This window comes from Phoca vitulina, unplaced genomic scaffold (assembly GCF_004348235.1).
Source record: "Phoca vitulina isolate PV1807 unplaced genomic scaffold, GSC_HSeal_1.0 scaffold13, whole genome shotgun sequence".
In the NCBI taxonomy this organism is placed as follows: domain Eukaryota; kingdom Metazoa; phylum Chordata; class Mammalia; order Carnivora; family Phocidae; genus Phoca; species Phoca vitulina.
Genome location: NW_022589716.1, coordinates 17,307,390 through 17,331,486, shown reverse-complemented (window position 1 = coordinate 17,331,486; position 24,097 = coordinate 17,307,390). Strand labels below are relative to the sequence as shown.

The following is a 24,097-nucleotide window of genomic DNA, read 5'->3' as shown; positions in this document are numbered from 1 at the left end:
CATGGCCATTACTGATCACAGTTTGGGGTCTGTGTACAAAAAGGTAAAATATCTTTGACTCTCTCATTTTTTTCAGAGAATTTCAAAGCCTTTGATTCTAGTGACTTGTCTCTTTCAAATATTTACTATCCCCCCCGCCCCAACCTCCCACCACAGATTTTCAGTGCCTCCTGACCACTGCATTTTGGATCAATTAGCTTTATGTCTTCTAGGACACTCAGGTTTTGTATCTGAATAAAAATATTTGCAAATGCTTTGGGCACTGTTGCATAGCACTATAACTTTGATGTCAGTTAAGGGACAAAGTCATATTTCCTTTCTTCCTTGGAGAATCAATAATGTGGTCATACTTGCAGAGACAGGCACATCTGAATCATGGGCAGGCAGTACATTATTTTCAAATCTCTCTTCTCCCAAAGGTCCCTCAAGTCTAGTCCTCTTTGACAGTTTCATCATGAATGCTCTACAGTCTTGTTGTCCTGGGCAACCTTAGAAAAGTTCTATGGAAAACAATATAATTAATACAGTGTCTTTTACCGGATCCTGTGTGTTATTCCCAAAACAATAGTTACATTTTATTTCAATAGCACACTCCATGGCATGTGGCTTGGATTTGATATGTGGTGTGATTATGTTCTCTGTGTCATGGGGAATTTCGAGCGTGTCTTATGAATAATTTCTCTATACCTTCAATATACTCTATTTCTTTTATTCATTTATTTGCTAATGCAAAAAAATGGAGTGACTGTTATACATAAAACATTTTGCAGGGTAAGTGAAGGAACATGCAACAAGGTAGGGAGGAAAGGCTTTATGTAATGCCTTTTATATGCCTTACATGTGATAGTATAGGGCCTGGAACATAGATGGTGGTGGTTTTAATGGCATTCTTGTTGCTGTTGCTGCTTCTGTAACTATGAGCATCATCATTTTTCTAATGCTTTTGTCAGATCTCATTCTACTGTTTTTAGAGAGTATGGTTTCTTTGTTGAAAGAGGCATTAAGGACTATGATAATCATGGTTAGGCATCATGGATTGGAGATGAGAGCATCATATAAAAGCCTAATATGTTTTCAATAAATGAAGTTCATTCTAATCTGCTTGACTCCCTTACTCTTGAATTTGTTGACTAAGATTATTCTCTGATTATCGACCAGGACAGGACCCAGGTCATTAAACCCAATTATTGTGAATGGCGCCGGCTGTGCGTTCACATTACCTGGGGTCAATTCCTGGTTCCCATGCTCGGGAGCTGTGTAACCTTCACTCTCCATCTTATTTCTTCATGTCTAAATGGGAATCACAAAATTAATGCTTGTTGGAAGGATTAAATTTGGTAGTAAAATAAGTGACCACCCAGTGCCTGGCAGGTCAGAGCAATCAGTACCTCATGGCCATAAGTTTTATTGTTGCTCTAATTGTTGTTATTACTGTTATTTGTTATTACGTTGTTGCTGTTTCTATTTCTACCATGAGGTCCAAATTCTTACCTGTTACCTGACCAGGAACCTTTGTCCTTCTGTGTGCTGTGTGTACTTCCAACTTTCTGAAGTGAGTCTACAGAAATCAAACCCAACCAAGATAGTTCACCTTTCATTCATACCATGAACAGAGTAGAAGAATCTTGTACTGTACTTTTGTTAGGGAAGTCCGGATTAAGTCCTTTTACGTTGTAGACTGATCATTAAATCCAACTTCGAGCCTCCTACCCACCAAGATAAAAATGATTAGTATGTCCTCGACTTGATTCCTGAAACAGGCATGTTTATATTCTCTGTGTTTATATTTGTTTGTCTATACTGATTATTATAGATATAAAACATCAGTTAATCTTTGGCATGAAATCTATATGTCAGAATAATAATGTATTCTTTGCAGTAGTTGTAGATCGCAAAATTTTTATGAAATATTTTAACAACAGTACTGCCCTTACTGGGCTCTGCAGAGAGACCTATAGTAACTACTACATAACGTGGTTAGTGTAATACCTCACAAGATAGTACACATTCAGTAGGCATAAGCTAATGATATCAAAGAAGATATAATAGAAGACCTAACTAACTCTTTTAGAAACTCAAAGATGAACGTAAACATTCAAATTCCCTTTCTGCATCTCTTCAAAGCAAAGGAGTAGATAATGACAGGAATGAAATATTTGCCAATTCTCTTTGTAGTATTCATTTTGGGCACCAGCCATTTTTCTGATTTTTGTTATGTTCAAGATTGTGTGAAACATTCTAAAGAATGAAGTTGCATTCAAAGAAATGAAAAAAAAATGTAAAATCCTCAAGCTGTTAAAATTGTCTTTCCCCTTTTTATGGGTTAATGACAGACTTTCTTTTAACTTTCTTCATATTTCTTACTTTTATAGGAAAAAGGAAAGTGATTGTTTGAATTTGATATCACAATAGATTCTTTCCTTAAAAGTACTGAACTCTATAGGCATAGTTTTGTTTTTGGTAATGCTAATCTTTACCTGAACTCTGTGATCCTGGAAAACAGCAATAGATAAAGGAATCTGCTACCCTTGTGTTCAGGGAAAAGGCTTGCAAAGAACCACTCTTGCCCAGAAGGCTACGACTAATGGGTGCCCCTCTCTGGTACTTGTGGTGAAGCCAGACATAGACCCCTCCCATATTCTCCTCTTTGGCCTGAAATGTTCCTACCCTCTGTCCAAATACTTGTTGACTTAAATTCAATGACCACATTGTAGCCAAGCTTCTCACCTTCTCCCAGGCCTATGAACTTTGCCCTGTCCTTGATCTTTGGAATGCAGAACAGCTCCTGAGAAATGGCTGACTTCAGGGAAACCCTTTACCTGGTTGTTCAGTCATGCTGTATGTTCATCCCATTTCCCTAAGCCTGGGTCTTTCTAGATTTGTTTGCCTCTCCCTAGAAAAGAAATTCCTTTCTGCCTGACCTTGGAGACAAGAGCTCTCTCCCTACTGCACTAGTCTCCCTCTTCCTATCACCATCGTCCCCCTCTCCTTACTGCCATTATCTTTTCAAATAAGGTCCATCTTTATCTAAGCCTGTGTTTGTTTATATTTAACATTTGCATTTATTTCCTCTGTGGCCCATAACTCTTGACTGGTTTTAGTGTTTAAAGCATCTTTATGCTAATAGCATCAGAACTTGCTATGTTTTAGGGTCTTCATATGGTACTTCTGACTCTATTTCTCTGTCTCCTACAAGGGGAGTATTTTAATTTATATTTTATCCCCAAGAACAATAAAGTTCAAGGTAAGTTAAATAACTTTTCAAATGGTTCCATACAACCTAAATGAGAGGCTTGGAGTATGAAGATTGCCGTGGCTGACTTCATAGTTCTGTTTGTTGTTGTTGTTTTCTCTACCTGCCACTGTGACCACCTTGATGTCGTGGTTACTACCACAAACAATAATGATGAGGACAGCTGTACTATTGAGTGAATTGATGCTAGATTTTTTTTTTTTTTTAAGATTTATTTGAGAGTGAGAGCATGAGCGAGGGGAGGGGCAGAGGGAGAGGGAGAAGCAAGGAGCCTGATACGGGGCCCGATTCCAGGACCCCCAGATCACGACCGACGGAGCCAACCAGGCGCCCCTGCATGCTAGTTCTTATGCTAAGTGCTTAGTGTGTATGTTCCTACATAATACTGACCACAGAGCAGGGAGGTTGATGGCATTAATACTCCCATTTTGTTTACACTAGAAGAACATGAGGTTTGGGCAGATGAGCTGTTTGGGACAATCCCATGAAGTTGGTATCTAAGTCTGTATGTAAATGACCACAAAACTGGTACCCTTCACCTTGTCACTATTTACAGACCACCCGGGATCCGGGATACAGCCCATCCACTTCCTCCACTGCTGACTGCGGTTCTGAGCACACACTTCTCCAGCTCAGCCCTTGGGTGCTTTGCTGGTGTGGTTTTTCTGGTGAGGCTGTATGGCTTTGGTTTCAAAGTAATAACCACAGTATTAAATCTGCTCTCTTCATGTTGAGTTTAATGTTTATTTGCTGTTTTGCACATAAATGATCGATTAGGAAAATAAGGCTTTTCAGATCCTCTGGCATATGTCATATTAGCCAAGGGGGAATATATTTAAGTAACTGAGTTACTTAATCTTCCCTGACCTTTAATTCCTTCGTCTGTTCAATGGGCATCACAAGATACCTAATTGATAGAGATGCTGTGAAGTTTGAAAGAGTAATGAACACAGAGTCCCTGGCCCAGTACCTGGCACACACACACACTCAGTTGCTACTCTTATTTTCCTTTTTTCCACAAGTGACTGGTTTATATCAAAGGAGTATAGTATCTTTTTCTGGCATGAGCCAAGTTCTAGAGGTGGGAAAAGGCAGATAACTTGGCTCATTGTAACAGTCGCTATATTTGCTATTTAAATAATGCTATTTAAAAATTGGGAGTTGTATTTTGTTGGGTGTTGCACCTGTAAAATTGAGCCTCTTGTGCCTCACTTGTCCTGTTTTGATGATGTGGTTAATGCTTTTCTTATCTAATCATTAATCAATGCAGAAATTGTAATATAAAAATGAACATTGTGGAATTTCCAGAACTTTCCAAAACTATTCATTAATTTAACCCTATAAAATTGGTCTATAAACATGACCAATGTGTTTTTATTTGTTTTGTTTTTTTTTAAATTACATATGAGCATGACCGAAGCTCTTTGGGGCTTCATCCATCCTCGTTTGCTATATTCAGTTGACTTAAGATTCTGAGGCTTACTTTTTCATTAATTCTGAATTTTTCAAATTACTATAATGTGAATACATGTTCATTTTCCCCTGGATGTAAAAAGTAAGCTTAATGATGAAAATTATTTCGGCCTCCTATAGCAGAAGAAAGTCTCGCCTTTGGTGTTGCTATGGTCAGGGTTGACATTCACAGCCCTCTGTCAGCCTCGTCTCCTTCCTTTCTCTTGAGTGTGGTAAGCAGACATGGTACCTGTCCGGATTGTGTCCCTGCCGGCGTTAGGGAGAAAAATGCATCGGAATTGATGGAGATGACTTTTTACTGTTCTGAGTGTAAGGTTCCATAACCTTCTCCCAAAATGACGTGTCTGCCCCTGATACAGTTCCGGTGTTGTTACTCATAATTCCCTGTGAGGTTGGGTTTCATGTGCAAGTGCCTTCAACTCTGTGTTTCTAAAGGAGAATTCATTCCCACCAAACCACGACTTCTTCCACTTGTTCTGTCGGTTAATGTGTTAATGGTCTTCCCACCACCGCATTTTTTTTTTAAGCCTTGAAATATTCTCCATATTGTCTCTCCAGGTCCTGTTCATTCTCTCACATCCCTCTTTACTATTTCCACTCTGTATCCCAAGCTCAGAGTTGTCACTATCTCTCTCTCTCTCTCTCTTCCTATCATATTTTAATGGGCTCCTAATTGATTTCCCCGCCTCCAGCTCCCCTCAGCCCTTTAGTTAATCTTGGAACAGTGCTCATATAAATTAAGTGCTTTAATTACTGTTTGATTTCAACTGAACTTTACCGAAGAAACTGGCTATCTGTGTGAGGAGGGATATTTTGGCATTGGTGCATATTTTGTGACCAGCACTTTGAGAGCAAAGAAGTACCACTTTCAAGTGCATTTACCTGTTTGTTAAATTTCCTTTGCATCATTTACTATAACACACTTTGGTGTACAATCAACATAATAGCTTCAGCTTTTTCAGTTTTTTTTTTTTTTTAACGAAAAGGATCAACTCTGGAACATACATCTCATTAGTATTAAAAGTACTCAGTCTCTGTAAAATGAATATAATAGACATTTCTATAATATAAGACCAAAGGAGATAAATGTCGGGTTGTCAAAAAACTTAAATGAATAATGGTATTTGAGACATTTGTTTTTCTTGCAATTTGAGATATGATAATTACTGGTATTTAAATTTTCCCTCCAACTTCTCTTGCTTCTATGTCTTGGGGATTGGGGGCTTTTGGACTCATCAGGCATTTTCCTATCCTGTCAGAAGTTTCTTCAGGGATTATCATGGTTTTCTGTGAAAAACAAAGAAAGTACAGTTGAAAGGCAGCAAAGACTAGACTGCTTTTAAAGCAGAGCATTTTATAAAACTTTACAGCATGGAAAGAGTAGGAATTTGGTTTGAAGAAATAAATGGGCCTAAGAATGAACTGTTTAAAAGGTGAAGTCTTACAATACCATCTTGGTATGAAATTAGTTTAGTAAGTTAATAAAAATAGGATTAATCCCAAATTATCCCCTTTATTTAAAATGTGGCTCTTGGGGTACCTGGGTGGCTCAGTCGTTAAGCATCTGCCTTTGGCTCAGGTCATGATCCCAGGGTCCTGGGATCGAGCCCCACATCTCAGGGTCAAGGTTGTGAGTTCAAGCCCCATGTTGAGCATGGAGCCTACTTAAAAAAAGGCGGGGAACTGGTAATTTCTTCTCCTTGGGTCGTGCCTTTTTGAGCAAGAGACAAGAGGATCTTTTAGTGGGCTCTGTTCTGCCATGGTGTTGGGTATTAAGTAGGTAGTTTGAAGTCCATTTCCTTCTACACTTTCAAAGGATTTAAGGGGAAGTTAATACGTCTGGTGACACACCTACACTCTGTAGATAAAGGGCTAATGATATGATCTCCCACAAAAGAAACGTCTGACATCCCTTTTTGCAACAGTCTTGCTAGAAGGGACAGGAGTCCAACCCAACGTGGATGTTATTTTCTTAAGTAAAGTTACACTGATTGGAAAATAATAGAATTAAAAAAAAAAAACCCTCTCACACCCCTTTATTGTGCTAGGTACTGTGCTAAATATTTAATCTCACCCCAAGTGTAAGATAGATATTGTTACCTTAAGTGTTTTATGGTTGTGGATGCTGAAGCCCAGACGGGTCAACGGCTCAAAGCCAGAGTTCGACAGAGTCTAGGTTCTTTGGGTTAAAGCCATGTCCATAACCACGCCATCCCTCTAGACATGCTGTAACCTCTTGGTGTGGATGGCTTTGCAAGATCATGATTATTAGGAGTCAAGATTTTATGCTTTTTCCTCCCCTGAGAAATACTGGATTTAGAAGTTTCCTACCTCTCTTCGGTAAGGGAGGAATAGAGGAAAGGATGGTGGGGAGAGCAGAGTGATGTGTATTGAATCACTATCAGTGAATTGCAGTTTTTAGGGCCAGTACTTCTGATTGAAAGACAGAGTTCCACAAAGTTCTGCCCGTGGTCAGGGTTCAGTGGTTAGTCTTATGTGATTAAATCCATATACACTGAATTAAGTACAGATACATCGTTTTCTGTCAATTTGCAGATTTTTTTTTTTTTTTTTGGAACTAAACCTGATTCCCAAGAGATAAGAAAAACAAGATTTTTTTTCTTCTTCTCAACATTTACATGAAATAACACCTAAATACTTTTAAGTGTGAACAAATGTCCCATGGTATTCAGTAATGTGATATGGTTATCTGTCTCCTTCTACCACTTACAAAATGAAGAAAAGATTTTGAGGAGAATAGTGTCATTTTTAAATGTTTGTGTTCTCAAAGTTCTCCTTCCATGCTGAAGTCTGAGGAGGTGATGTATTGTCCCACTGATGAAGCTCCGGAAGAGATTAGCTGGAGCTGCTACCTCCCTCTCCCTGCCCCAGGCAGTGTTCAGGTGGTTGGTCCATGGCAGGCTGCCGGCATGTCTCAGGAACGTACAGAATGATCCAGAGCAGAGTTGATTTTGTCTTGGTCGGTCTCTGGGGAAGATCGTGCCGTGTCAGCCCTGACAGGGTCAGAAGGTTCTCATGGTTCGTGTTTGGATGCATCCAGGGAGGACTTTTGAAACACCTGTACCTCTGAGGGACCTCCCTGCAGTGATTTCCTATTAGTCTAGGGATGAAGACAAAAGTGCTTTACAGTGGTCTACAGGGCCCTACTCAGCATAGTCCCGACATACCCCTCGCCTCTTACCTCCTGCCACCCATTGTCCCCAGTGCTTGCCACCTCTCTGTGCTGTCTGATGGGCTGGATGTTGTGCTCACCGGGCCCTTCCCCCCCCCCCCCCCCCCCCCCCCCCCCGCCCACAAGTCCTTTGCAGGTGCTTTGACCTCTTCCCTCTTCTCTGCCATTCCTGAAGCTCTTAGCTCAAATGTCATTTCTGCAATGGTGGTCTGTTCTCCCTGCTTAGGGCTAATCCTTAGGAGATTACAGACTTTTAGCAGGAGAGAGGGTCTGATGATTGAGAGCCTGGATCTCAAGCCATTTGGCTGCGCCTCAAGCCAAACTTGGCCTCTTAGCAGCCCTGGGACCTCTCTGTGTCTCAGTGCTTCTTCCGTGACATGGAGATGTAACAGCATCTCATTCTTAGAGGTGTGGTGACGATGAGAGGAGCTGATGTTAGAATGGCACCTGATGCCCAGCAGGGGCTCATTATGTGGCAGTTCTTTTTAATATTTGATTAATGACCGTTCTTCCATTAGACTTGACCTCTGGGTGGCAGGGGCTGTGCTATTTGTGTTCAGCAAGGTCCTCCTGCTCCTGGCATGATGCCTGGCCCATCATAGGTACCCCTTCAGTGTGTGTGTTTACTGTGGGCCGACCCTGCATTAGGCAGACTGTGAATGCTTCAACCTCTGTTTGAATCAGTACTCGAGTCAGTAATAGGATTTAGAGATGTACTCTTGGCTCACAGATGTTGCTAGTTTTTTCCCTGGCAGCCAGGGTACTTTCTATAATGTGGCCCTTTGCTCTGGGCCTTTTGGTACAAGGACTGTCTCAGCAAATGGGTCATCCTACCCAGGATCCTGACCCTGATGCAGGGGTGAGTCCTATCTTGCATGTGTGTCCCACTTCCACTAAACTAGTGGTTTTCAGATTTTTATTTTTAAACTGCACATTCCTTTTTTTTTTTAAGTTATAATCTTACATGGAAACTGAGTTTATCAAACTGATTCCATTAGAGGTGCTCTAGCTTGGGCTTGTTTGGGGCCTCCCATCCTCAGCCTACCTGTGACTGCCTTTGAAGACCTTTGCTTTAAACAAAATAATGGTCTGTTTTCTAAGACTATTTGTTGAGAAACTGACTTTGAATGCCTAATGGACCAACATACAGGTAATGTGCAGAAGGAAAAAGCTTCCAACATTTTATCCCAAGTAGGGAATACAGTTGACCTTTGAACAACGTTGAACTGTGCGTGTCCACTTATACATGGGTTTTTTTTTTAAGATTTTATTTTTAAGTAATCTCTACATTCAATGTGGGGCTCGAACTCACAACCCTGAGGTCAAGAGTCTCATGCTGTACTGACTGAGCGAGCCACGAGCCCCTATACATGGAATTTTTTTCACTCAATTCAGTACAGGACTGTAAATATATTTTCTTTCATGATTTTCTTAACACTGCCTTTTCTCTAGCTTTAGTGTAAGAATACAGTAGATAATACATATACAGAATTTGTGTTAATTGAATTTATGTTTAGGGGAAGACTTCTGGTTGATAGTAGGCTATTAGTAGTGAAGTTTTGGGGAGTCAGAAGTTTCATGTGGAATTTTGACTGCCTTGGGGGATCAGTGCCTCTAATCCTCATGTTGTTCAGGAGTCAACTATAATTTGAAGAAGCCCTGTCTTGTATAACTGAACAGTTCTTAGAGTGCTGGAGAGAAGATACCACTATATGGCATTTTTAAGGCTACTGTGTGGCTGCCTCCTTCATTTTAAAGAACAGAGATGTTAAGTATGATGAGAAGAACGTTGCTATCCTTTTTATTAGTTTCTTGATTTCATTTAACGGACTCATGCAGTATGGTAATGTCTCCCAGGGCTGCGGGAGAGTCTTTCTACGTATATTTATATATATTTGTATCAATAGAAGAGAAAATGTAAGTGTAGAATGTGTGAGAATGTTGCAAAATACAATCCAAGTCCTGGGTTTCTATCAGTCTAAGACTAGAAATGGTGAAGTGGGGGCATCTGGATGGCTCAGGTGGTTAGGCTTCTGATTCTTGATTTCAGCTCAGGTCATGATCTCAGGGTCCTAGGATAGCGAGCCCTGTGTCAGGGCCCTGCTTGCTCTCTCTCTCTCTTTAAAATAAATCTTTTTTTAAAAAAAGAAAAGAAATGGTAGAATTGGATTTTTGTTATTTTTTAATCAAAAAGAAAATTGTGATGAAGGCTCACTCTTCGATAACATATTTACTATCAGACAATTTGAAATAATTAGACCTTTTTTGGTGATTCTAGAAATATTTCAAATAAAGATCTCATTTTTCAGTTTGAAGAAAAAAAAATTTGGTCATACCATGGAATTGAGAATTGTTTTAGTTTTGTTTTTATCTTTTCCCCCCTGAACATTAGGGGATTTTTTTTTAAAAGAAGTTTTCTGTGCCAGGGTTGCTATATATATTCTTTTTTGTTATTTTTTAAACTTCATTAAAAAAATGCATTTTCTTTAAATAGAGTCCTAAGTTTGGGATTGATGACTAAGGATCCCTTAAATTCATGTCTACTTAAATTAATTCACTACTTTCAACGTGAATTTTCTTCTGAACAAGGAATGAAAAAATATTTAGCTTATATGGGCCATCTGGCTTTAAAATGTGGAGAATTTTCTTTTAGGCTGCATCTATTTTGGTGTGACTATAGGATTAGAATTCCAATGAATCCTAAACAGAAGACTCACAATTCAAACTTTATGCTTTGGGGATTGTAAATCACAGCACATATGGGATGATGCATGTTTTGGGAGAAATGGATCCTCCTGGCCCACATGTAAAATTAAAGCTATCTGTATTGTGTGTTTATTGAACGTAGTTATTTTACCAAGATGGATCTGAATAAACAGTTCCTGGATTTTTAATCTTATCATTGGGATAATTAAAAACTGTAAAAATGTCTTTTTGTCAAATTATCATGCAATATAAATGCTCAGTAATGTTCTCAACTTATAAGGTTGCGCAGAAAAAGTAATGGCTCTCTCTGTTTTCTCATGGCGCATTTTTTACCATCTAATAAATAACAAGAAAGGGTCTTATTATCCTTGGAAGGAAGCTATGAATCCTGTGGTTAGTCTGAAGACATCGGACTTCTTTCCCCATAGGCCTTTTACTCTGACAAGACAAGATATTTAGACAAAGATATTCATAATTACTATAGCCAAGAAACTTGGCTTTACTTTAACATTTATCAAAATATGTACTGAGAAAGTTTATTCCCCAAAGGGTCAGCAGAAAAGTTCAAAGCAAGTTCAACTGGTGTATCTGTTGAAACACTTCTCAACCTTCAGATATTTTAATATGTGAGTATGCATCATGAATCTATGTGAAGAGAGGGTGTGAGGAGGAGGGCAATGCTAGGCAGTGATTTCCAGATGATTTGACTCTAGAATATTTTGTAGGACTCTCATTCTGCTGATGACCCCTCGGGGGATCTTTATGTGTGATTGGGGATGTGTAGGCTTGTTAATACAGACTTCCCTGGGTTCTTGATAGCATTAGATTCTCCTGTCCTACCTCACCCCACCAGTACATCTTAACATTTCTGAAATTGGGATGCAGTTTGCAATCATCACATACTTGTTTTCCTTCTTTAATTCCAACAGAGCTATTAGTGAATTGATGGTGCCTTTGAATTAAGTAAATTATTAAGTAATGCAGCTTTAAATTAGAATTTAGTCATTTCAGCCTATCCCATAGGAAGTATAGTATTAAGTGTAAAGAATTAAATGAGAGGAAAAAGACTATTCTGTTTTGTGGAAAATTTGTTTACTATGATACAATGAGCTTTGTTTTCTAGAATTTCTGGGATCTGGTTAAAAAATAATTATCACTCATAGTTTTGGGTAGCTTAATATAGTTGTGGCCCATGCTAAGTGCTTTCCATAGAGGTACCTGTGGGAGGTGGTATTAACCTCATTTTAAAAGTGAGGAAAAATGAGACCCAGAGAGATTCAGTAATTTATATACCCTGCTCGCTGTGGGGGAAGGAGATTTTAATCCCAGGCAGCCTGACTGTCCTAACCTACTCATTGTTCAACTTCATTGAGCATTGTTATTTATTCTTTTCAGGTAAACTTTCTTATACTTTGGCTTTGTGGCATGTACCAGTGAGTCCTTGAACTGGGTCTTTACTAGAACCACCTCTAGTGGGGCTCTTGGAAACTAGAGATTCCTGGGCCAAATCCCCAAGAGATACTTATTCACCAGCTCTGGGGTGAGATTTGGGAAGCTGGTTGTCAACTTTGTTTTTTTAATATAAAAAAAAGTTCAAGTGATTTTGATTGAGCTAGATTTGGGAATGACTGATGAACAGATAATAAGTGCTTTCTTTCCACCAAAGGTTAAAATGTAATAAAATGCAACATAGTCCCCAAACCATGAAGAACATAATTAAATGTTGTATGACCCTGAAGGCCCCCATCCTATCTCACAGAGCATCGGGACGCTGATTTCCTGCATCCATTATTGGCACCTGGAGGTGGCAGTCAGGGTGTGTTGATGAAGCAGATAGGCATAAACCCGCTTGGTACCTTTGCCTGAAATGTATGAGGGCGCCTTCATGCCTCCTGATCCATATGGTCCTCTTACTGTATTAAAAACCTTCTTTAAGAATAATCTCAGTGTAAACTGTCACAGATGGAGATGAGTAAGATGTCAACACACCTGACCTTTCAATCTTCAGCCCTGATGGCAATAAAAAAGGGAGCCCCTCTAATCTGCCTGCAAATAGCTGCAGCTTCCTTGATCTGGTCTAATCAAAGGAACAAGCCCATAGGGGCTTAAAGGATTCTATGCTGCCGCCGCTGCCATTAATTTAATTGCTGTGTGCAGTGAATTATGGGGAAGTTGAGTTAAACACTGAAATCTTTGGGGCAAGAGAGTAAGTAGGTTAGTTCCATAATTCGTGTTGTCTTTAATAAGAAGGGACATAGTGTCCCCCCACAGTGCGACTTAGCAAAACTGATAGCTGTGTCTAAAGTCAGCATGGAAGGGAAGGTAGCAAGTCAGGTCTGGTCTTGGGAGATGGGCAGGGGTGAGTGTGACAGCGTAGGTGTGAAGTTAATGCTCTTGAACTTCAGTGAAGACTGGGAGCCTCCCTCATTTGAGGTATCCGGGAATTATGCAACCTTTCTGTTTCCCTTGGGCTATGTGATAAGTAAAAAAGATACACCTTTTCAAATAGTTAAAAAATTATTAATATTTAAATGCAACTCTGTGTGTTTTGTGTTGTACAAATCCAGCTGTGAGCCATTATTATCCAGGGAATCTGATCAAATGTGAATTAATTGAGTCTGGTGGCCCTTTATATGGCAACTCTTTGTTAGTCTGGCTCCCTGGTACCGTCTTCGTGCATATGGACTGGACATCTTTTGGATTAATTGACCAGTTAAATTAATCAGTTCATTGCATGAGTCCAACCACTGCTGGACATAGTTTACCCAGTTGTTAGTGGTATTTCATTTAAGCTGCATTTGGTAAGCAGGTTTGTTTAATAATGGATTTTGATCCTTTAAAATAAAATTGTTTTCCTCCTTACGAATTTCCGTTTTCTGATGCCAGCCTTATCCTAGCCCATTTTTCCCTATTGACAAACATTTATCAAAATAAATTTTCCAGTTGAGCATGTGGCTGTTACAAGTCAAACAGAGCAGTCATTTGCAGGATTCCTCATTTGCAGAAGCTAATCATTTGTTTTAGTTATTTCTATTAGGTTGCATAATCTTGAGAAAAGGGCATGTGGTATAGGATATTGCTCCCATGTGAGTTAAAGGACTCTTTTTAGGAATCATAATATCCATAAACGTTATTAGTAATGGCACAAACATATATTGAATGCCTACTGTATGCCTGGCACTGCACTAATTAAGCAAAATATTATCTCATTTTAATTAATGCTTACAACAAGACTGTTTTCATTGGTAATTGGTTCACTTGTTGGTTCTGGAGACTTGCATGTAGATAAGTTGCTTTCATCGTGTTTCATGGGGAAGAGTAGACTGTCCCCTTGTAAAGGCTCATGAGAAGATGGTAGGTCTGAAGCTCAATACTGGGGAAGAAAACCAGTCCTCAAAGTCTACTAGGAAGTGAGTAGCCCTTGTTGTCTAAGACCCTGACTTAAAATGGAGTTCAGTCTTCGGTGAAAAAGAGAATCCTGTCTGATCTTCATGAAAATCCAACCTGAGTTGGAGCCCACGTGAATTCTAATTAAACATCTGCCTGCAGTTGCTGAGTCATTTACCTCCTTTTCCTGCTCCCACCTATTTACTCCGGCCCCACACCTCACCCCCACCTGACCTTCATTTGCATTTGGAATGTAAATATTGCTTTAAAAAAGAAAATATATTCTCAAGGTGCTTATGCTATAATATAGTGGATATGGACATTGACTTGAAAGCTGGGTTCAAATCATAGCTATAATATGTTTGAGCTAATGAAACTTGGGTGAGGGTTTGAACCTCTCTGTGCCTCAGTTTCCTTTAAAACTCTGAGTAATAGTAGCATCACCCTGGAAAACTATGGAAGATGAGATCATGTATGTTATAAGCTTAGCCTAATGACGAGTACCTAGAAAGGGCCCAAGTTGTGTGTAAGAAATGGCGGCTTTTTTTTTTTTTTTTTTCCGAAGATAGATTTGGGACCTAAAAAATTAAATTAGATTAAAAAATAATGACTTTTGGTGCTGTGGGATTTGTGAGCTCAAGGACTTGGGTTGCAAGAACAACAAACATGAGCCTACTTATTTAATAGAATGTGCCCTCAATGAGGGGCTGATCTACTTTCAGCTTGAGGAGTGCTTTAGAATTTTAATTATTTAGAGGAGCTTCCCAGGGTAATAGAAGTTGCTTTATGGTTGCTTTCTCTCCATGTCAAACTGAAGGGATAATTGTAACAAATGAGCGTTTGCATGCCAAGATGTGATGCAGCAAATGAATTTAGGGTTGCTGATGATGATAATCATCAGCATGGCTAGGGTTCTGGTTTGATCAGTAGCTGAAGACTGCTTTCTTAAGATGAAATAGTCATCTAAATGAACACGACATCTTCTCTTGAGAGTTCTTCTTGAACAACACTCTGTTTATTTTTTTCTCCTAGATATCGAAGACTCGTTACTTGGCGTGCTGTCCTCTGTAGTCTGTCTGTTCATACTGAACTACTCTAGGGAGATTTGCTCTTCCTGGTGCTCTTATTAGCATCCTTTACATAGGTCTTCATGGCACTTGTTATAGTGCAAAAAGTAGTAATAATATAATTAGCGTCCTTATGGCAGGTAATATGCGTTGAGCATATACTATGTGCCATGGAATTAAATTAGTAGCATTGTATCCTCTCATTTAATCCTCACAAATGTGTGAGGTAGGGATTTTCATCGCTTCCATTTTTCAGATGAGGAAGAGGTTGAGTTAGAGACCTTGAGTGATGTACCCAAAGGCACATCTAGGATTTAAACCAGGGCTGACTGTGCAGTCTGAGTGCATAGACACTACTGACCCCAAACTGCCTCTCTGTTGTCCAGTTCCCTGCTTGTTTCCAGTCTCCTTACTTGCCAGTAAGATCCCATGGCCTCCAGTGTATGTCTCATATCCTAGCCTGGTACCTGGCATGAAGGAGGCATTCAAGCAGTAGAAAGAATGAATGAGTTCAGCCTCTTGGCATGGTGGAGACTGACAAAATGCTACCTAGCCTTTAAGAGCTTGAAAGTAAAGTGAGAGAATTTTAATAGCATCATTTTAAATGACAGACCACTCCTCTGTGTCCATAGAAAATTGAATATAGTGAAAGAATGGCAAAGTTAGGTTAGAAGCATTCAGATGAGGAAGGGCACTTGATTTTTTAAGAAAAAAACTGCTCGGGCATATAATAATTAAACTGTTCATGACAGCATATAATTGTATCATTATGCACATAACTCTGTTACTGTCATTTAGATCATAAGAGAGAAAAGCTTACTTTCTCATGGTGTTTAGTTTTGTTTTAGCTTTTCCTAAAGGAAGCATTCAGTTTGTACTTTGAACTTGTAAACTTTTGACACATCTTTACGTTCTTTACTATTGTGAATCATTCATGAAAACTGTAGAAATGACTCACTGTCCCTTTTTCATAATTTGGAGTGAGATCTTTTTATGAAGTTTAGATAAATGTTTCACTGTTCAAGGCCCCTATGTGTGCATACTTTTAATGGACCCTATTTTTTTTTTTTTTTTACCTTTTGTCTTATTTGGAGTTAATACTATTAGTATTACAGCCTGTAAGAATAACAACTCAATTTATTCAAGATGATTTTAATTAAAAATGTGTGCTAACTCTTCAGGGACCAGGTGGAAATTTACACTTCTCTGAAGACAGAGGTTGCTGAGCGAATTAATAATGTAAACAAGATTTTGGAGGGAATATTTAATCAACTCAAGAAACTTCGCAAGCAAGCTCCAGCACTATTTAAAAAAAATTTTTTCCCCAGCAGTTTAGAGCTATCCATTGACATTCAGAAGATTGATGTGTTAATTACTATTCATTGTTTTGAATTCATTAAGCTGGTCACATGAAATACTTTTATTTGGCCACATTCTGTTGGTCTCATACAAAATTGAATGTCGTTGACTCTGACAGTGCTACATGTTGAATCCTTCCTTAATAATCACTATTTGCCATTTTCCACCAACTTTGTTATCCTAGGCACACAATAAAGCCTTTTTTCGTCTCACCTTTGCATCTGTTAAATGGAACCTTGGAGAGTTTTCCAAGATTTAAATGAGATAAAGTGTCTGCTTCATTTGTTGCGGTGCTCAGGAAATAGGTTGCTAATTCGTAGTCCAAATTAGGGCAGTTTTGTTACCAAGTGGAGCAGCTTCCCCTGCAAACTTTTCTACTTTAGAGTTGCAGCATCGTGTCAGTAATGCAGAAGCTAAAATGACACGAGGTTAGAATATCCCACCCCCTCCAACCGCCCCCACCCCCACCAACCGCCCCCACCCCCAGATTTGGGCATTTATACAAGAAGTCCTACAGAAGTGTAGAAATAAAATGTGATACATTTAATGATTTTTCTCCAAGCAAAATAAACTTGTAGAAAATCACAAGTTTGAAACATGGATTGGAGTTGCCCCACTGAATTGTTCCTGGGATTTGTGATTCATGAACCTGCTGGAATTTGGAGCAAGGTGGTTCCTGAATCCCATCTGGGCCGGAATCCTGTGTCTTTAAGTCATCCTCATGGTTAGGACTTCGTTCCTTTGCCAAAGCTGTGATTTTTCTCTCTTCTCATATTGTAGAATTGGTCAACCATTTTGGCCCTTGTGAAATGTCCCGTGCAAATAAGAAATTTGAAATAATTTTCAGTTGTACTAATTTATCTTCAGGCAAAGTGAGATTGTTCATAGAATCTCGTTTCCTTTCTTGGAGTTTTTGCATCAGCATTATCAATTGACATTAAATATTCTTTGTGAAATTTTTTGCATTTATGTGTTTTCTGAGAAAGCATGGAACAAGCATTTGTGATATGGTCTCATTTATTTCCTGCTATATTTTTTTCTGGAAACCTCTTAACAGCTGAATATGTCAAAGACAAGTTGTACCAGACTATTAAGGAGATGATTTTTTTCAGGCTCTTACAAGAGGGAGAATGCTCACTCATGAGCGAAGTCTCAAAGGAGGAGGAGAAGAGTTGAGGTTGGCTGGTTGTTTGTACAAAGATGGCTGGTGTAGCTTTCTTTGTAGTTGTGAAAAATTGGAAACATGCTAAATGTCCAACAATAGAGGACAGTTTATGTCAGTTACGACACTTACATGGCATGGTTCCTATGCAGCTGTTGTCAAAGATGAAGTAAAAATTGTGAGGTTTTATGAAATAAGGGCGTCATGAGGAAGGGTAGATGTGGGTCTCAGAATCTCCAAGGGCAGATTGGTCCTTGTACTTTGGGATGTTTCCCAAAACACAAAAGGGTAAGAATTTCTTGACCTTGGCTATTTCCTGGGAGCACAAGGTTCAGGTTAAGTTCAACATTGCCAGATAGATAAAACTAAGTGAAAATGATTTTTTTGGACAGTAATAAAAGATTATTAGGCTTTTCATTAATTGCTCTCTTGCTATTGTTTAATTCAAAGCATTTCGATATTGTGATGGCGTTCTTAGTTGGCTTAAGAACTCCTAGAAACAAGTTTTCATTATACAAGTAACAAGTATCCATTGTAACTCTAAACTATTAGAAACAATTCATTTGAAAGAAGTTTTATCTGTTTATAAATCTCATTGCAATAGCCTATGTGGTCTCCTCCCCAAAATATAAGAGATTACAATGTTCCACATATTAAATACTAAATGGAAACTGGCTTTTTCATTTTCTATATTAATATAGGTAAGGATTTACCTGTTGTATGAAAATTTTCTTTTGAAACAAGTAGTTTTACATTTTGAAGCCTTCTTCCATTATAAGAAACATTTATTTTAGAATATTCTTATTAATACCCTCCCACCCACACCTCTGCTTATTCTCCCCCCCCCCCCCCCGCCATTTCCCTTTATCTTTTTTCTAGTCTCCAAGTATGGATCTTCCCTATGTCTATCCTTCCTGCTTTTCCTTGACCTTATCCCATTACTGTCTTACCTAATTGCATAGCCCTCTACTGATTATCTCTTTTTGTATCAGTGATTCTTAGCCTTTCTCCTAGCCAATATACTAGAAGTGGGATTGCTGATTCCCACCAGTACAGTGGATCCTAGACTAGTGATTCTTCCCTGAATTCTCTCTGAAAGTCTTGGAGTGGGGACTACTTTGTAAAGCACTCACACTGACCCCCATCCTTATGCGGGTGCCCCAACCCTGCCATCATGAACCTCAAGCCCAACCTCCCTCACTAGACTAGGTTCACTCCAGTGTTTTCAGTGGCTTCCTGCTATATACCACAGATACTTAAGCTATTAATCAAATTTATCAAATTTATAAAATTTAACCCTTAACAAACTGTCCCTTTGACTTCCTTATTTCTTTTTCTTTTCTTTCTTTTCTTTTTTTTATACAGATGACCTAAAGCATTTGGAAATAAGAGTTGTCTTTTTTTTTTTTTTTAAAGATTTTTTTAATTTATTTGCGAGAGAGAGAATGAGAGACAGAGAGCATGAGAGGGAGGAGGGTCAGAGGGAGAAGCAGACTCCCTGCTGAGCAGGGAGCCCGATGTGGGACTTGATCCGGGGACTCTAGGATCATGACCTGAGCCGAAGGCAGTTGCTTAACCAACTGAGCCACCCAGGCGCCCCAATAAGAGTTGTCCTTAGGAAGGGAAAAATAAAGATGTATTTTAATTCTTTAATTGCTTTCTCTTTTTGATTACAAAAGTCAGATAATACTTAAGGGTATTGAGAAAGTCACCTGTGATCCCACTGCACAGAAAGAGTGCTGTGAACATTTGAGTGTATACCATACCTGACTTTTTCCCTATGTATTTAAACACAAAGTTGTTCTACAGAAGTACAGCTTGATAGATGTGCTGGTTTGTATCCTGACAGTGGTTTAGAGAGGCAGCATAGCATGGTGGTCAAGGAGCACGGCTCCAGGTTCAAACAAGTTCTACAGACCCTGTTTGAACCTGGTTTATCACTTACTCTCTATATGGACCTGACAATAAATTGCTCAAAGCCTATGATACCTAATCAGTAAATAGGGGGCATACCTTCACTGGCTTGTTATTAAGATCAAGCAGGATCCTGCATGTTGGTATTTTTGGTTTATGGTGCCTGGCACACAGCCTTTCTATATCAGGTTATTTTCTGTTAATGAGTGAATTCTTGTCTGCTGCTATTTCCAGAAGTCCACACTTACTCAGTGCTCATTAGGAAGGCTCTCTAGAACCTACTTCTGTAGCCGGCCTGTGTCCTCCTTTCCCTCCCTGTCCCTCTGCCTGGACTGCTCTGTCCTTTCCCATCACCATAGCAACCAGGCATCTCCTCACAGGCTCACTTCCTCTGGGGGGTGGCTTAGTGGACTTCTGTCTTCTACCTGGTTAATCATCTAGCCATTGGCATCTGGTTGATATGCACGACTTAGCCCTTGGTGCTGTAAGTATGTGTATATACGTCACATATCTGATCTTCGGTTTGAATAGTTTTTCAAAGTGTTTTCACAGGTCCATTACAAGAACATCATGAGGCAGGTTGGCATCTTTTATGGAGTAGGAAACCGAAGCTTATAGTGTGACTTGCTCATGGTGGCACAGCTGTGAGCCAGAAAAGCCAGGAACGAGATGTTGGCCTTCAGGTTGGGGTCCCAGTTCTCCTTCCTCAGCGCTCGGAAAGCTCATCAAGATGCGTATTTGCAGCGTGGAGTTACTAGGCCATCGGAACAGGTTTGTGCCTCTTCAGAGATACTTGGTCTAAACACTAATGTGCAGTTTGCAACAACATTGAGGGAGGCAACTCCATGTGTCAGATGGGGAGTTTTCCGAATCTGTGTAGAGTGACTGATCTTTATGCAGTCCTAGTAACTTGTGAAAGGGGTTAGACCAGGTGCTTCATTTTCCAAATCTATTAAATTACTTATTACTTGGCAGCAAAAAACTAGTTGGAATGAAGGCTTCTTAGCCCTTAGAGCAATTTACATTGCCCATGTGTAATATCCCCCTAGAATGAACTTCCTGTCAAGATTTAGTAAACACATTTCAACTAGATATAAAGATTTCATAAGCCATGTTCTTAGCAAAATGTGTTAGGGAAGAATCACAGCTCCCAAGATGTCATTAATTTTATATTTAGCTCAGAATTTGAGGACAGCTAGGAAAGGCACATGTCCATAATCCATAGTCACATTATTAAAGTATAAGGAATAAGCAGCGAGACATTAAGATGATGAATGCAGTCCAGGAGGCCTGTAAAGGGATGTGGTTAAGGGTTTGTGATATGGCATTCTGAGACCTAGTTTCAGGTTGACTCTCTACCGCTTACTACTTGGAGTAAATTACTAAGCCGCTCTGTGCTTCATTTTTCTCATCTATCAAAATGAGGATTATGAGAGTATTTACCTTGAAGAGTTGTCGTGAAGATGAACAGATTTCAAGTAATATCCTTGGCACAGTGCCTGCCATATACAGATAATGCTTTTTTTTTTTTTTTTTTTGGCCATTTGATACCTTCTGATGCAGTACTCCACGTTAGTCATTTTTATTTACTTATTGTTTGCTTTATAGGCCTAAGGTTTTATTTATTTATTTTTTTACCTATTTGTCACTCAGTCTTAAAAACTAGATAATTGTGAAAACTAAGGAGTTAGTTTAGGACACATGCTATGTTCTGATGTCTTTCATTATCCCCATCATTTGGATGCCTGGGTATTTTCTCTTATTTATATAGGCGTGTTACAGAAGAGACAAGTGCTCTGTCAGCAGGGATCTGCCATGGGGTCCGTTACGGTCCTAGAGGAACTGAAGTCTGCATTCACTGTGGACAGTCCTATCCTGAGCCCGCTGCTACATTCTCCAGCTACCCACATGGTGAAGAGCTCCATGCCTGTTAGGCTAGATGTCCTAACAGAGCAGTAATCTCAAAGAGCTTTCAACATTTTTGATAAAGAGAATTTGTTGTTGCACTTCTGCAGATGAATTCCCAGGAAGCCACACTTGGAGATGGCACATGGTAATGGGAATAATTTGACTGTTTTACCATGTGTCTTATGTCTGTCTGTATTCAGGGCCCTGCATTATACAGGAAGGCTTAAGTCAGATAGTGCCTCTATTTAAATCCCTCCTCTTTGCTTCAAGTGGGGCCAATTACTGGCAACTACAAGAGTGATATTCTGCCAGAGCATTCTCATCTTGTTCCCTGATAAGCATAAGGGTGGGTGTCTTGTCACTTTCTTCTATTACATATTAGATGAAACCATTCCTCCACCTACTGTCCATCTATCATCAAATGTTTATCTGGAGTGTCTCAAGTACTCTAAAATGTAACAATGATTTGTGGTTATTTGAAATTTCTTTTAAGGCTGCTGACAAAATACAAAAATTGCTTGACATATCTGTCTTAAAAGAGATCACTGAACCAAAAGTATTAGTTTGATGTCTTGTTTGAAATTGAATATATATAAACATTTGTAGTCAATTTTTACCAAAATGATTGCTGCATAGCTCATGTGGATTAAGTGTTTAAATATGAAGTTAACACTACATCAAAAACTAATGATGTAATGTATGGTGATTAACATAACATAATAAAAAAAAATTAAAAAAATAAATATGAAGTTAATTCCTAAATTTCAGAATAAACACATTATTTCCAAGGGAAGTAGTTACATTACTGTATTAAATTAACCTGGGACTGGAGCCCATGGCTGCCACACCAAAGCCTGGTGACTCCACCAAGGGGAAGCTCTTGAAGCTCCTAGGAATTTTAGATGTCAAAAACCTTCCCTGTGCACAGGATTCGATGTTGTATGGTTCATGAGGATCTATTGTGGTTGGCCTTGGACATTTTTCGTTAACGAGTAGAATGAGAAGTTCATACGATGTTGGAGTAGGAGGGTTTATCTTAGTGGCTCGAGAATGCTGGTTCCATTGTAGGTATACTTAGGCAAAGCTAAGAATCCAGGAAAGAATTGCCAGAGAAGGAATTAAAAATAAGATTTTATATGAAAGTACCCACTTTGATCCTGAAAGAAAACAAATCTATGGCAACAGCAGCAGTTGAGAAGTCTCAGGCGTAGAAAACCCAAATACAACTCACTGCAGTCAGTGTGAACAAGACCGATCTCCACTCCTTTTAACCTTGTAATCTCCAAAATAATCAGTCAGTCAACCAACCAACCAATCAACAACCTACCTGGGGACTTTTGCCTCTGGCTAAATTGGGGTGGTCTATGAAAAACCAACACTTCTTCAAAAACAGTAGAGAAGCTAAATTAAACAAAGTCTGAAATGCACCTAATTTGAAGACATTAAAGAGTTGCCAAGAAAACCAAGACTCCTACAGCATAGGGCACTATAAAGTGGTGAGCCAGCATTCCGTAACCTGCTTTTCCCTCAAGGGATCTCTCCAATTTTTGGTTTGGCATGAAAGCTGAGAAATCAGACTAAAGATTGTAGCCTGGGAGCAGAGAAGGCCGAAGATTTTTTGGCAATCTCATAAGGCAGAAGAGACAAACATCAAAGTTTAGGGATGCTAAAGCAGCTGGGAGTTGAGAGCATGAGACCTCAAAAAAAAGGCAGGTACTGGATAATTAGCCTGATCTTGGGCAGTCTCATCCCTGGACGCATTTGCCTAATTTTTGTGCTGTGCAGGGTGTGGAGCTAGGAAGCTAAGAAGCAAATCACTGAAAAGGCAAAGCGCTCAATGTGACAGTCTCCCATTGCTAAGGGTGAAACTGTTGGAGTTCAACATCCATGAAAGACAAGGGAGACTGGTAAACACCATGGGCTTTCAAACTACATCCAAGGATGTGAGCAAGAGAGGCAGACCAAATCTTTCAAATATCAGCCAATTTTGAGTCAACTCAATCCTGAGTTGGATGAAGGTGACCTGACCCATCCCAGGCTGCCTACCACAGCCTAGGATGAACCTTTTCTGGAGGAAGTTAACCTTCATCCAGTTTTCCTGTGACTTTTCAAACATAGTATCTGTAACTCAACTTAAAATCCAAGAAATAGGACTGGAAGGAATAACAGAAAATGTATTTCTGATGTTATCAGAATTGGACTTCAGCTAATTAGGAGCAGCTCATAAGGCCAGGACTCTCAAGTTCTCCATTGTCCCTGGTGCTCTCTCTTCCCTTACTCCCGACTTCATCCATTAAATTACCTTACTTACGCTGTAGGCGTTTGGATTTGCAACCCTGCTTTATATAAGGCGTGTGTCTGTTTTCTTTCTTAGGTGTTTGGTGTTCCAACTGCCACCGTATGGATTTGCACACAAAGGGCTTAGACATATTTCCAGTAATCTGACTTTTGGACTATTTTCATTTAGTCATTTTTGAAGAGTAGCTATTATGGTCTTATGTTTTCTCTTTGTATAGGAGGATGAGTAGAAGGGTTGTGGGGTGAATCTTGATATAAACAGACATGCTTGATTTTTATTTTTTGCTTTAAAGTTTGCTAGTTTTTGGTGAAGTCAACTCTGTGTCTTTGCCTTTGAGTTCTTTCTTACAAAAGAAAGAAAAAAAAAACCTCATGAG

General features: G+C 39.3%; 1 protein-coding gene and 1 pseudogene across 1 annotated transcript in view; both read left to right on the top strand.

Annotated features, from left to right (window-relative positions):
• The window catches only part of FHIT (fragile histidine triad diadenosine triphosphatase), a 1,435,811-nt gene that overhangs the window by 694,270 nt on the left and 717,444 nt on the right, over positions 1-24,097 (top strand). The gene's annotated exons all lie outside the window — the stretch shown is intronic.
• On the top strand, positions 22,258-23,515 carry LOC116636686 (annotated as a pseudogene).